The 13872-nt window shown below is 45.8% G+C and overlaps 1 long non-coding RNA gene across 1 annotated transcript; it reads left to right on the top strand.

The window, feature by feature from the left end:
• The first annotated feature begins 1180 nt into the window (after positions 1-1180).
• On the top strand, positions 1181-5712 carry LOC145533436 (uncharacterized). The gene is made up of 3 exons (XR_014074060.1): positions 1181-2180; positions 3320-5159; positions 5320-5712. It is a non-coding gene; the product is annotated as an uncharacterized LOC145533436 (long non-coding RNA).
• Positions 5713-13872: the final 8160 nt, after the last annotated feature.

Here is a 13872-nt window from a genome sequence, read left to right as displayed (position 1 = left end):
CTATATTCAATATCTTGTAATAACTTATGATGGAAAATAATTTCAAAAATAATATATGTGTATTTGTATAACTGAATTACCTTGCTGTGCACTTGAAACATTGTAAGTCATCTATACTTCAATAAAATACATATATTTAAAAAAAAACAGCTAGATCTGGCTTTTTGGCCATAGTTTGCGGACCTTTGACCTACAGATGTGAATTCCAGCTCAAGCTCGTCAGGCTGGTGAAGGATGAGCAACACTGATACACACTGTTTTGTGTCTTGGTTTTGCTTCACTACTGTGTTTCTTTGGAGATATTTCCATATTACAATAAACAGACATCTTATTCTTTTTAATTGCTGCAGAGCAATCCTTGGCAGTTAAATCATGGTTTGTTTAGTTGATCCTTGATCCTCTTCTGATCAACTGAACAATGGATGAAGTTCTCTCTTCTGGTCTGGAGGTAGGTTACATTCTTTTGCTAACACAAATATGATGACACAAATCTCCTTTCACAAAGTCATTTTGCTCCAGGGGAACTGTATCTTCAGAGTAGATTTCTAGGAGGGATATTGGGGCTTCCAGCATCTAAGACATGTTGCAGGAAACTAGACTTTTGTGAAGAAGCCATGTGAAGACAGGTGATTCAAGAACTGTAGAACCTTCCTTCATCCCGTGCTTAGCTTGCTGATCTCCCATGCCGGCAAGCACGGAACACCGTGGTTAGCCTCCAGATAAAGGTAACTCCAGGAGTTAATGAATGACTAAATTGCTATATTGGGACAGGCGAACTTTTATCAACCCTGCCTTCTTGATCTTGAACTAATTTCTTCACATCTATTCCATCTAAGGCAGAAATCTAAACTGTGAGCTTCCTGAGAAAAGAGACTGTTTTAGTTCACAGTGATTGCCTGATTCATCCATTCATTCACAGAAATGTATCAAGTTCCCACAACGGGTCCTATGCTGTGCTAGAGCTGGGACTCAGTGATAACAGGAGAGACAAGGTCCCTGGTCTTGGGAGGCTAACGCCTGGTGGGGCTTGGAGACAAGGCTACGATAAAGGCTTTGGTGTAGGACAGATAGAGCGTTACAGGAACCCATAGAAGGGAATTCAGATGGAGCGCTGGCAATCAGAGAAAGCCTCCTGGAAAAAGGGGGTCTAACCCTAAGATTTGAAGTCATTCACTAAAAGTGTCAGTTAGGGTTGATAACTTTTGGCTGCTATTAGCAGACACCAAAAATAACAATGCTTAAACATGGTAAGCAGAGAAGGAAATGGCAACCCACCCCAGAACTCTTGCCTGGAAAATCCCATGGACAGAGGAGCCTGGTGGGCTGCAGTCCATGGGGTCGCTAAGGGTTGAACATGACTGAGCGACTTCACTTTCACTTTTCACTTTCATGCATTAGAGAAGGAAATGGCAACCCACTCCAGTGTTCTTGCCTGGAGAATCCCAGGGACGGGGGAGCCTGGTGGGCTGCCGTCTATGGGGTCGCACAGAGTTGGACACGAATTAGCAGCAGCAGCAGCAAACATGGTAAGAGTTTCAGGTTAGAAGGTGGGCAGTCCAGAGATGGTGGTGGCAGTATTGTGGTCACTGGGGATCTAGAAGTCTTCTATCTTTTTGGGTTGTCATCCTTAGCCAGGGCTTTCATCCTCAACAATGTCTCACAGTTCACAGTAACTGCTGGAGTTAGCCATCATCCATATTCCAGGCTGGAAGCAAGAGTTAGCAGCAGGTAAAAAGGACCAGGTCCAGCTGTCTGCTCCATTCCTAAGGAGCTTTCTGAAAGTCTCACCTAAGCACTTGTGTTTATATTTCACTGACCTCAGCATAGTCCCTGGGCATATCCAGTTGCACTGTAGAGGGAGACAACATCCTTTGCATTGAGCCCAACGTAGAGACAGTGACATCAGATAAGAGATGATGGTGACCACTCCTTGAGAAGAGGTGATGGCAGTGTAGAGAAAATGGAATGGTTTTGCATTTTTTAAAACCTGATAAAACTTCCAGATAATCTCCAGCTTCGCTCAAGTCTACTTAGGAATCAATACCAATGGCAGAGTCTCCTTTTTAGAGTGATGAACTCCCTCCCTCATCTCTGTTTAGAACATAAAGAAGGAAATGGAGAAGAGGAAGACAAGACTTCCTGCCATTGGAGAATGGACGACCCCCACCCCCTGACCCAAGGTGATTTAACAGTCTGAGTGCCCCCCTGGGCTCCTAGGCATGGGTAAACATGATGCTCTATGGAACTGCAAGCAGGCGACCGTGGCCCATGCTGTCCCTTCTTCATGTGGCTTTCTTAAGATCCCCTTCCCTCAGGTGGGAATAAAGCACGAGGTAAGGAGTGACCCTTAGGAGGCAGGACTCAGCCTTAGCTGCTCCCAGGATGGGGGTCTTTTTTCTCCCTGTCTGAGCAGGCTCTCTCTCCCATTCCCATCTTTTCTATACTTTAGGCCCTGCTTTGCTTAATGGCATTATATTGTAAAATGCAGGTAATTTTCCTTTGAACACTATCTCATCCTCCCCAACAAACATGTAACACTTATCACATAACACCCTTATCACCATGAGTTGCTTGGGACTGCAAAAATACTTTATGTTGGTAGACTTTGATCAATACCAATAACTTTCTATTTTTTAATTTCATATACAGTAACTCTTCAAATACCTCAAATATTTCCATGGTCCTCCTGAACCTTAAATGAAATTGTTATTAAAAGTCGTGGATTTTAAAAAAAGTGGGTGAAAGTGAAGTTGAAAGTGTTAGTTGCTCAGCCGTGTCCAGCTCTTTGTGACCCCATGGACTGTAGCATGCCAGGCTCCTCTGTCCATATAATCCTCCAGGCAAGAATACTGGAGCAGGGTGCCATGCCCTTCTCCAGGGAACCTCCCTGATCCAGGGATTGAACCTATGTCTCCTGTGGTTCCCGCATTGGCAGGCAGGTTCTTTACCATCTGAGCCACCAGGGGATGGTGATTCCAATGAGAGCCCTCTCCACCTGCTAAGGAAATGGAGCAACTCTAGGAGGTTAAATTATAGATCTTGAGATTCATTCTATCTTGAGGCTGAGACTGAAGACAGAGGCAAGGACAGATTTGGCCTCTGGTTTTGGCAACTGGTGGAGCTTTTAATTTCCAACAACCAGCACTTTATCTGGCACAGGGAAGATGCTGAATTAGTATTTGTGAATGAAAGAAAACTCCACAAACCAGTCACTTCCTTGATTTGATTTCCTTATTTTTGTCCTATATTCTGATTGTTTTCCTAGTCATCCAGCCTGAAACTCCCCACTGACTCATCTTTCTTTTCGGTTCTGTGTTAGTCAAGGTTCTCCAGAGAAGCAGAACCAAGAGGACACAGAGAGAGAAAGGAAGAGACTCACGTGATTGGGGAGGCTGACAAGGGCCAGGATCTGCAGATAACAAGTCAGAGACCTGGGAGAGAGCCAACGGCGTGCTTCTCTGTCAAGTCTGGTGACTCCAGACCCAAGAAGGGCCAGTGTTTCCATCTGAGTCCGAAGGCAGGAGAAGGTTGCTGTCCCAGCTTGGCAGCCAGGCAGGAGGAGTTTCCTCCTTCATTCGGGAGGGTCAGCCTGTTGTTCTAATCAGGCCTTCAGCCGATTGGATGAGGCCCACACACAGGAGGGGGGCACCTGCTTCACTCAATCAAGTGCTAACCTCAACCAAAAGCCCCCTCATAGACACACCCAGAATCACGTCTGACCAAATGTCTGGGCACCCCGAGACCCAGTCAAGTGGGCACATAAAATTGACCGTCACGAATCCTTTCTGATTAGCCAACAAGTCCTGCCCTCCTTTCTATGCCGTCAGTATCCTGCCAGGAAAGAGAGGCATGTGCCTCAGTGGAGTAACGGAAGGGACTGAATGATGGAACTGTTCAGGAAAGTGAGGACCAGACGAAGAGAATTCAAAATGATGATGCGCCAGGGACCTGGGAGGGTCAGAGTTGCCATGACCTCTGGGCCTGATCGTGCTGGTAGAGTGGGTGTGACCGGCACTGCTCAAAACACGTGACGCGTATTATCTTTAAAAACCTCCATGGTTGCTTTTATTCACATACCATACAATTCACAGACAAAAGATGTACAACTCACTGACTTTTGGTATATTCACAGTTGTACAACCATCACCACGATCAATTTTAGAATATTTTCATTATCCCCACTCCCCTCAGCCCCACGAATCTACTTTCTGTCTCTATAGATACGCCTATTCTGGACATTTCGTGTGAGTGGATCACATATTATGTGGCCTTTGCGATTGGTTCCTTCCACTAGGCATACTATTTTTGTATTTATCCATGACACCCCCAGTGCTATCTTTTACAAGGAGGAAATTAAGGCCCAGAGAAGTTAGGTAACACCTGGTAAGTGGCAGAGCCAGAATTCAGACCCAGGTGGTGTAGACCATCTTTCTAGGCTGCCTGGTACCCCAGAGCCCTGACCCAGGTCCTCGTTCACCATCATGGGGAGGCTATAGTAATGTCCCCTGGGTCTCAGCCTTCCACCACATCTGGAACCCTCTGCCCCACTTGCATCCACTCAAATCCTGTCTCCATCACAACTTCCTGGGCTCAGGAGACACCAGGCCTTTTTATTTGCCCAATATCTGTTCTCCCTTCTGGTGAGGGGACTCTAGCTTTCTTTGAGGGAGCCACCTTACCCATTCTTGACCCACATGGCTTGGGTGGAATTGTCCCCACTCCACTTACTTCAGGAGCAACCATGTCACCAGGCATGGCCAATGAGATTAGCCACAATCCCTCAGGCCAGGTTGAGGGCCAATAATGCGATCTGATTAGAGAGAAATGAAGCTAGAGGTGGAGGAGGGCTGTGTTTTGGATTCCAGGAAAACAAACATTTCTCCCTCTTCTGCAGAAGCTAGAGGAAGAGACCCTCATCCTTCTTTTGGATCGACGAGTGTTAGGAGGTGATGTATGAAAGTGCTGCGTAATAACAATGTTCTCATACTTGAAGAGGACCTCGGGGGCCACTTGGAGCCTAATGTCAGCACTGTGGAAGCAGAGAGAGGGGAGAGTGAAGACAAGTACTTGGTCTGAGCTCCTGGATCAAACCATACCTGAACACAACACCCTATGGATTTTTCTTTCAGCAGAACTAACAACTTCCTATTAAAGCAAAGGTGAGATGTTTTGTGTCTCTTCTAAATAACATAAAAAAGGAGTATGAATTTCATATCCTAAAATTCCTTTATTTCACAGCACTTAGAATAATACGCTACCTTAAAGCATCCAGATAACTGAGATAATTATTCTTTTTAATGCCTGTGTTGTCTTATTTAGACACATATACAAAGAGCATCAGGAAGTCCGTGTAACACGTGGCATCTCCATGCAATTTTTTCAAGCTGTTTCAATAAAGCCAGCTGTAAGTTAGGCATGGAAAATACCACACAAAGGCCACTCACCCAGCAGAACAGGGAGCACGGCTGTTCAGCATTGTTCTCACCTGATGAAGACAACTTGATCTGGAATATGTTTCCAACTGTCACGGCACTGAATGGGTTGGTGAATACTGCAATTACAAGTCACACCTTCACAGAGGGCAGTGCAGGAGAAGTGGGACAGAGTGGAAATCCTGAAGCAGCCCAGAAAAGTAGGATGGAAAACAGAGGGAAAGCCTTCGGAGGCAGGTTTAAAATAAAGTCCTGGTGGAATCAAACCACTGATCCTTAACCACGGCTGCGTATCAGAGCCCCTGTATGAGTTTTTATATTATACTTATCCCTTAGGCCCTTGGAGTAGAAAATGGCAACCCACTCTGGTATTATTGCCTAGAAAATCCCATGGACAGAGGAGCCTGGTAGACTCTAGTCCATGGAGTCACAAACAGTCAGACATGACTGAGCACACACACACTTAAGCCCAGCCCAGAAGTTTCTGCTTCAGTAGTACTGGGCAGAGCAGGAACATCTGTAGATGTTTTTCTTTAATCTCAAGAGTTTATTCTGATGCACATGCTCAGTTAAATATTCCAGGTTTAAGAAGTAGGAAATTCTGTACAACCTTGGAAATATTGAAGTTGAACCAAAAAAGGAAAAATGTATCATGAAAAGGAATCCTCAAAAAACAACAAAAAAAAAGCCAAATAGCCAGAATGAATAAAAGGCATTTCAAAAGAGTAGAGACATGGTCATGCAGTAAATGTTTGCCAGGTTTTGGGATGCAGATGGACAAGAATACTGACTGAAGGGCACTCACTCACAAGGTTGGCCTTCCCTCCCCGTTTCACATTTTCATCCAGAAGTTTCTAGGTGTGTGCATCGTGAGATCAGGAGGCTCATTTGTCATTACTTGTAATTACTTTTGTTCCATTCCATATGCTTTTTAAAGTTTAGATTAGGTTATCAAAAACAATGACTGAGGGCAAGCTAGACTCCAGGTGTTGGGGTAGCCCTTGACTTTGGGGAGCTCGTACCATCTGGGAGAGACAGTAGGGAAGCATTAAGGCTGGGATGCAAGAAGCTGAGGGACTGGGATGGGAGAGGCCCCGAGGGACGACTTCACCTACGAGATGCGGGTTTAGAAGGGCAACCGGCCTTCATCAGGGGAAACGCTGAGCATGCGGACGCGAGGGAGGCTTGCGTCCAGGGAGCAGCGCGAATCAACAGTCCTGAGACCCCTCGGACACTGCTTGACGCCTGAAGCCGGTTTCATCGTGTGTTTCCCGTAGAGAGAGGATAATCGACCTCCCCTGTTTTCCTCTCTCTCTTTTCTGAAAAAGAAATTGCATCCTCCGGTTAAGAACGCTCGTCAGTGGGTTCGAGCAGACCGCAGCGGCCAGGTGCATCAGCCTGCACCTCGCAAAGTGTGCAAGAGACCTGCCACTCCCGTCCGACAGCGGAGTTCAGGAGGCCGGATTATCACCACCCATAGCAATGACCTGGGAAAGATTGAAGGCAAGAGGAGAAGGGGAGGACAAAGGATGAGATGGTTGGATGGCATCACCGACTGGATGGACATGGGTTTGAGCAAGCTCCGGGAGATGGTGATGGACAGGGAGGCCTGGCGTGCTGCAGTCCATGGGGTCGCAAAGAGTCGGACACGACTGAGCGACTGAGCTATAGCAATGACCTGGCCTTGCCCGCCGGGCGTGTCCTGGAGATTTCAGGCAGGGCCGGATCGCCGGGGCGAGGGCGCCCTCTGGCGGCGGCGGGCTGCGCGCGCCCTTGCTCGCCCTTGGCGCGCCCAGCGGATCGTCCTCCGTGATCCGCATCAAAGCACCCGCGGCTCAGGCACAGCCCTGCAGGGCTGCCATTTCGGGAACCAGAGTGGGAGGGAGCACGTCCTCGAAGGCAAAAGGAGCCTTTTAAACCTTTGGAAACATATTCGGTATAACAGTGCTTTGTGTTCCCGTAGAGCCAGAAAGAACGATTTTTTTTTTTAGGGAAGGTTTTTTTGTTCCTCGCGGTGGGGAAAGGTCACGTTTTCTTCTTAAATCAGCCGGATCGACAGGCCTAAAGGAGGCCCAGTGGTGAGGGTCCAGAGCGTTTATCATATTGGCAAAGAAGTCTGGGGTCTCCAGAAGGGTTAAGGACCCCAAGGGGGTCCCTCCTCCGGAAATTCCATAGAGACTTGTGTTCAAGGGTGGTCTCCGAAGCATGAGAAGTCCCCCGACTCTGTTAATTAATAACCCAGATGCCCCCCGCTGGCGGAAGAGGAGGATCTAAGAGACCTGGGGAAAGAAGAGGACAGAAGAGAGCCAAGCGGTTAAGTTCCAGCCTCCCCTGCATTGCCTCCTCTGCTGAGCCGGGATGCAGAGCGTAGTGCAGGCTGCGGGGCTCGTGGTGGCGGTGGCCCTGCTGGGAACTAGCAGCCAGCTGGAGGGATGAGGTGGACCCATAGGCTGGATCCACAGATTGGAAAGGTGGCCGATATTCCTCACGAAGTCAAAAATATACACATCAGATCAGGATGCACAGTTTTATTATTCCGTTTGAGGAGCAACACAAACTCCAAGCTGTACAGATATGGATAGAAGATTTTTTAAGGCTGGCAGTGAAGGCAGTGAACTACTAACAGGGGTTCCTTTTAGGTAATGGAGCACTTCCCTGGTGGCTCAGACGGTGAAGAATCTGCCTGCAATGCAGGACATGTGGGTTCGATCCCTGGGTCAGGAAAATCACCTGGAGAAGGAAATGGCTACCCACTCCAGGATTCTTGCCTGGAGAACTCCACGGACAGATGAGACTGGTGGGCTATATAGTCCATGGGGTTGCAGAGATTCGGACATGACTGAGCCCCTGTTATCCTTTATAGTTGCTGAGAGTCAGGAGTGACTCAGCCTGGTGGTTCTGGCTTTCAGCCTCTCATGAGGTTGCAGTCAGGATGTTGGCTTGACTGAGACTGATGATTCCCTTTAGGGATGTTTCACAACATGACTGTTGGCGGGGGGTGGGGGGGGTGTCTCAGTTCTTGGCCATGTGACCACTCCACCGGTTAACTGTTCTCACCACAAGGCAGCTGGCTTCCTGGAGAAGGGGAGGGAGATCCTGGAGAGAAACATGGAGATTGCAAGGTCTTTTATGACTTAGCAGCCTTGCAGGTCACACGCCACCATTTCTGCCATGTTGTTTGTTATAAACAAGTCACTAAGGACAGCCCATTCTCAAGATATGGGGAATTAGGCTCCACTGAACGAGAAATGGGCTTTCCTGGTAGTTCAGCTAGTAAAGAACCCACCTGCAATGCAGGAGACCCTGGTTCGATTCCTGGGTCAGGATGATCCGCTAGAGAAGGGATAGGCTAACCCACTCCAGTATTCTTGGGCTTCCCTTGTGGCTCAGCTGGTAAAGAATCTGCCTGCAATGCGGGAGACCTGGGTGTGATCTCTGGGTTGGGAAGATCCCCTGAAGAAAAGAATGGCTACCCACTCTAGTATTCTGGCCTGGAGAATTCCATGGACTGTATCTAGTCCATGGGGTCACAAAGAGCAGACAGGACCGAGTGACTTTCACTCTCACTTTTCAAATGAACACTTGGACTTCCCAGGTGGCTCAGTGGTAAAGAATCTGCCTGCCAATATGGGAGCCAAGGGTTTGATCCCTGAGTCAGGAAGATCCCCTGGAGAGGGAAATGGCAACCCACGCCAGTATTCTTGCCTAGAAAATCCCATAGACAGAGGAGCCTGATGGGCTACAGTCCAAGGGGTTGCAAAGAGTTGGATACAACTTAGTGACTAAAACAACAAACAACAAAACAGAGAAATATCAAGGAATCTGCAGACATACTTTAAAACCACCAAGTCTTGTTAAAATGCAGATTCTGATTAGGTAGGTCTGGGGAGGATCCCCAAATTCTGCATTTCTAACATGTTCCTAGGTGATACCACTGCTACTGGTCTGTGGACCACTTCTGAGTAGAGAAGGAATCAAAAACATGCAAATAACGATAGCTCAGATCACATCTTTGGAACTGGACTGCTTGCAAGAATAATATCCTTCGTCATCCTGGCATCATCTTTGGATGGTGTCCAAATCTAAAATCACATTTCCCCTGAAAGGTCAGAGCAGTAAAGTTAAGAGAAAGACAAGATTACCTTGTTAATACAGAGGACAAGCTGTAATGGAATTAAAACAATCAAAGGGGGATTCAGAAAATCTCTCTAGCCTTATATTCAAGAAGCTCTCAGAAAGCACGGAACATCAGCCATCAATTCTGAAGGGGATGCTAAGCAAACAGTAGCAAATCTGGGTTTCCAATAAGGATCGTACAAAATGCCTTCATAGGACTAAGACTACTGACCGCAATACTTAACAAAATTCACTTTGATACATGAAGGCAAGAAACAGCACCAGCATCTCAGAAGATCAAGACTTCCACATGCTCTGCTGGCTTGAAGGATTGTACATTAAATAAATTGTTTCCCATTCAATTGCCTGGACTGAAATTTGCTTTCAAATATAGCATAAAATTGCTATGTGACTCAGACATAAAGAATCTGCCTGCAAAACAGAAGACCTGGGTTCGATCCCTGGGTCAGGAAGATCCCCTGGAGAAGGGAATGGCTACCCACTCCAGTATTTTTGCCTGGAGAATTCCATGGACAGAGAAGCCTGATGGGCTACAGTCCGTGGGGTCACAAATAGGACACAACTGAGCAACTAACACACACTTACAGCATAAAACTACAAATTTTGTATTTTTTTTAATTGCTATGATTCATACCATAAAATTCACGTTTTTAAAGCCTACATTTCAGTGGTTTTTAGTATATTCATAGGTTATGCAACCATCACCACCATCTAATTCTAGAACATTCATCACCCCAAAAAGAAAGCCTAAATGCATTAGCAGTAACTCCCCATTCCCTCTGTCTCTTGCAGTCCTAGGCAATTAGCAGTCTATTCTTTGTCTCTGGATTTGCCTGCTCTGCACATTTCATATAAATAGGCTCAAAAATTATTGCTGTAAAATATATGTAACCATTTCCACGTGCAGAGTTCAGTGGTATTAAGCACTTTCATATTGTTGTGCAACTATTGCCACCATTCCTCCTCTCCAGATCTATTTTCATCTTCCCATATTGAAACTCTGTAACCAAACATCATGTTTTTAAGGTTCTTCAGTGTTACAACATGCATCAGTACTTCCTTTTTACAGGTGAATAACATTCCATTGTATAGATATACCACATTTAGTTTATCCATTCATTGGGTGATAGACATTTGGGTTGTTTCTACTTTCTGGCTATCACAAACAATGTTATTAATACTATGAATACAATATTATTAATACTATGAATATTCACATCCAATTACTTATTTGAATACATTTTCCCTTAAGTTTATACCTAGAAGAGGAGTTACTGCAGCACGGTAATTCTATGTATAACTGTCTGAGGAAATGTCACTGTTTTCCAAAGAGCCTGCACCATTTTACAGTCCCACCAGGAGTGTAAGAGGGTTACAATTTCTCCACATCCTCACCAACACTTGTAATTCTCCATCTTTTTTATTGTAGCCATCCTAGTGGGTGTGAAGGGGTATCTCATTGTGGTTTTCTGTAATGACAAATGATGTGGGGCATTTCTTTTTCCCAAATGCTTATTGGCAATTTGTATATCTTCTTTGGAGACATGTTTGCCTATTTTTAATTAATTTGTCTTACTGTTGAGTTTTAAGAGTTCTTCATATTCTAGATACAAATCCCTTATCAGATACATGATTTACAAATATTTTCTCCTGTTCTGCTGGCTGTCTTCTCACTTTCATGAGAGTGTTCTTCCAAGAACAAAAGTTTTTATTTTGATAAAGTTCAGTTTATCTATTTTTTTCTTTCATTGCTTGTGCTTTTGGTGTCATATCTAGACAACTGTTGCCTAATCCAAGGTCACACAGACTTACTCTTATGTTTTCTTCTAAGAGCTTTAGAAATTTAGCAGTGTGTTTTGAGTTAATTTTTTTATGTGCTGTTAAGTACAGATCTAAATTCATTCTTTTGCATGTGGATTCATATGCAAAACTCCAGTCTGTATTTTTTTAAATCATCACAAGAAACATACAGAAGGGCCTTCCTTTGGTTTCCTGGTACCATCTCCCTACCCCCACCCTCTCCCCATCCACTGGCTAAAAGATAATGAGTTTTACAGCAAAACAATTTGTACAGACCAGGGCCAGGGGCCCAGCTCAGCTTGGTAGTATCTTTTCAATAAATCTCCACTGAATTTTGCTGGGACGCAAACAGGAGTAGCTCTGATTTACCAGTTATCTGGAAATGACTTCTAATAAGGGAGAACAATTTCTTCATCCAATCCCATCAACTAGTTATGTGTCAGTGATTGAAACAAAGATTTCTACCCTATAGAGCTTATATTCTTGCAGGGAGAAAACAGACAAGAAACACAAGAAGTAAGTACCTTATATAATATGCTAGAAGGTAGTAGTGCTCTGGGGGAAAAGTGCAGAACAGAGCAAGGGGCATGGGGTTATATGGTGGGGTGGGCTTTGCAATCTTTTTGAAAAAGGTGTTCCGAGTGGGTGTCCTTTCAAAACTGACATTTGAACAAAACCTTAGGAGTCGGTGTGGGATTTGACCATGGAGATATCCGGGGGAAAGGATTCCGGGCAGAGGAAATGGCCACTGCAAAGGCCACAAGGCAGAAATATGCCTCAGCATTTCAAGGAATAGGAAGGGGCCAGTGTGACTAGAGACAGAGTGAGGAAAGGGAAGCTGTCACAGAGGCCAGATTATGTAGGTCTCATAAGTCAGCTTAGGGACCGTGATCTTTACCCTGTGATAACTGGGAAAAGCCACAGCGAGGTTCTGAGCTGAGCAGTATTGTGATCTGACTGACAGCTCAAAGTACACTTCTGGCTGCTGGGTTGAGAATGGATCGTGGGAGGACAAGGGTAAGGCAGGAAGAACAGTTAGAAGGCTTCTAAAGTAGCCTAGGTGAGAGATGGGGGGGAAGGGGTGAGAGACTTGAGTGATGGCAGTTGAGACAGTGAAGAGGATCTGGTAGAGCCCAAAGGATGTCCTGGTTGATGGGAGTGTACCAGAGGCAGGTGTCAAAGGGGACTGCAGAGCTTTTGGCCTGAGGACCAGAAAGAAGCAGTTGCCATTCCCTGTGATGGGGAGGCCACTGGGGAAGCAAGACTAGGGGTGGGAGGGCAGGGAGCTCAGCTTGGGGTGTGTGGAACTTGGGACTTTCTTGACTTCCAAGTGGAGGATCTTGTAGGCAGATGGCTATTTGAAAATGAGAAATCTGGGCTGGAGATATAAATGTGAAGGAGTCAGCCTCAAGGCAGGATGAGGTACCAAGAAAAAAACAACGGACAGAACAGGGCCAGGGACGGCACCCTGGGCGCCTCTGGCACCGAGATCCAGAGGAGATGAACACCCACCGAGGCCGTTTTCCTAGCAGTTTGGTAGCTACTTAAGTACATTTGAGGGCTTTCCTCATAGCTCAGTTGGTAAAGAATCCGCCTGCAGTGCAGGAGACCCTGGTTTGATTCCTGGGTTGGGAAGATCTGCTGGAGAAGGGATAGACTACCCACTCCAGTATTCTTGGGCTTCCCTCATGGCTCAGCTGGTAAAGAATCTGCCTGCAATGCGGGAGACCTGGGTTCGATCCCTGGGTTGGGAAGATCCCCTGGAGAAGGGAAAGGCTACCCACTCTAGTATTCTGGCCTGGAGAATTCCATGGGCTGTGTAGTCCATGGGGTCGCAAAGAGTCCACACAACTGAGCGACTTTCACTTCACTTTAGTACATTTTGCCCCTCCCTTCCTTTTTTTCCCCTCCTTTCCTCCCCTCCCTTTTAATGGGCACCTACTGTGTACTAGGAACTAAAAAGATGTTTAGCCCTCAATAAACTCATTGTCTTTACAGGAAAGACATAAAATGCATATTTATAAAATAATGGAGACAGGCAACAACTGAGTAGAAACTTGGCCTTTCAACAGATATCTGTTTGTAACCTAGTGCAAGAATTTAGAATTCACTTGTCTTCAACCCTTCCCTCCCATGTTTAATTTATTGCAACTATTACCAGAAGACTGATTCACTTGCTCATGTAAGATTAAATGCATGTTTGGTTCAGGAAAAGAAAGAGGTTATAGAGGACTAATCCAAACTATCCCAGTGTTGCTGTCTTTCAAAACAGGATGCCCTGAGGCAAGGTGGTGATTAAACACAGGGTGCTAGGCAGGAGGCAAAGAGGCAAGGATATGATTCTTCACGACAAGAAGCTGACAGTCTAGCCCAGGGGTTCCCAGCCCTGACTCAGCCTAGAATCACCTGGGAGCTTTCGAAACCATTGTGATCCTGGGCTCCCCCCTAATTAAGTCAGAATTTTGGGTTCACAATCTGAAAAATTCTAAAAGGCTCTTCAGGA

Source organism: Giraffa tippelskirchi, chromosome 13, assembly GCF_054371585.1.
Source record: "Giraffa tippelskirchi isolate mGirTip1 chromosome 13, T2T-mGirTip1v1.2.pri, whole genome shotgun sequence".
Classification (NCBI taxonomy): Eukaryota; Metazoa; Chordata; class Mammalia; order Artiodactyla; family Giraffidae; genus Giraffa; species Giraffa tippelskirchi.
This window is presented reverse-complemented; position numbering and strand designations above follow the sequence as displayed.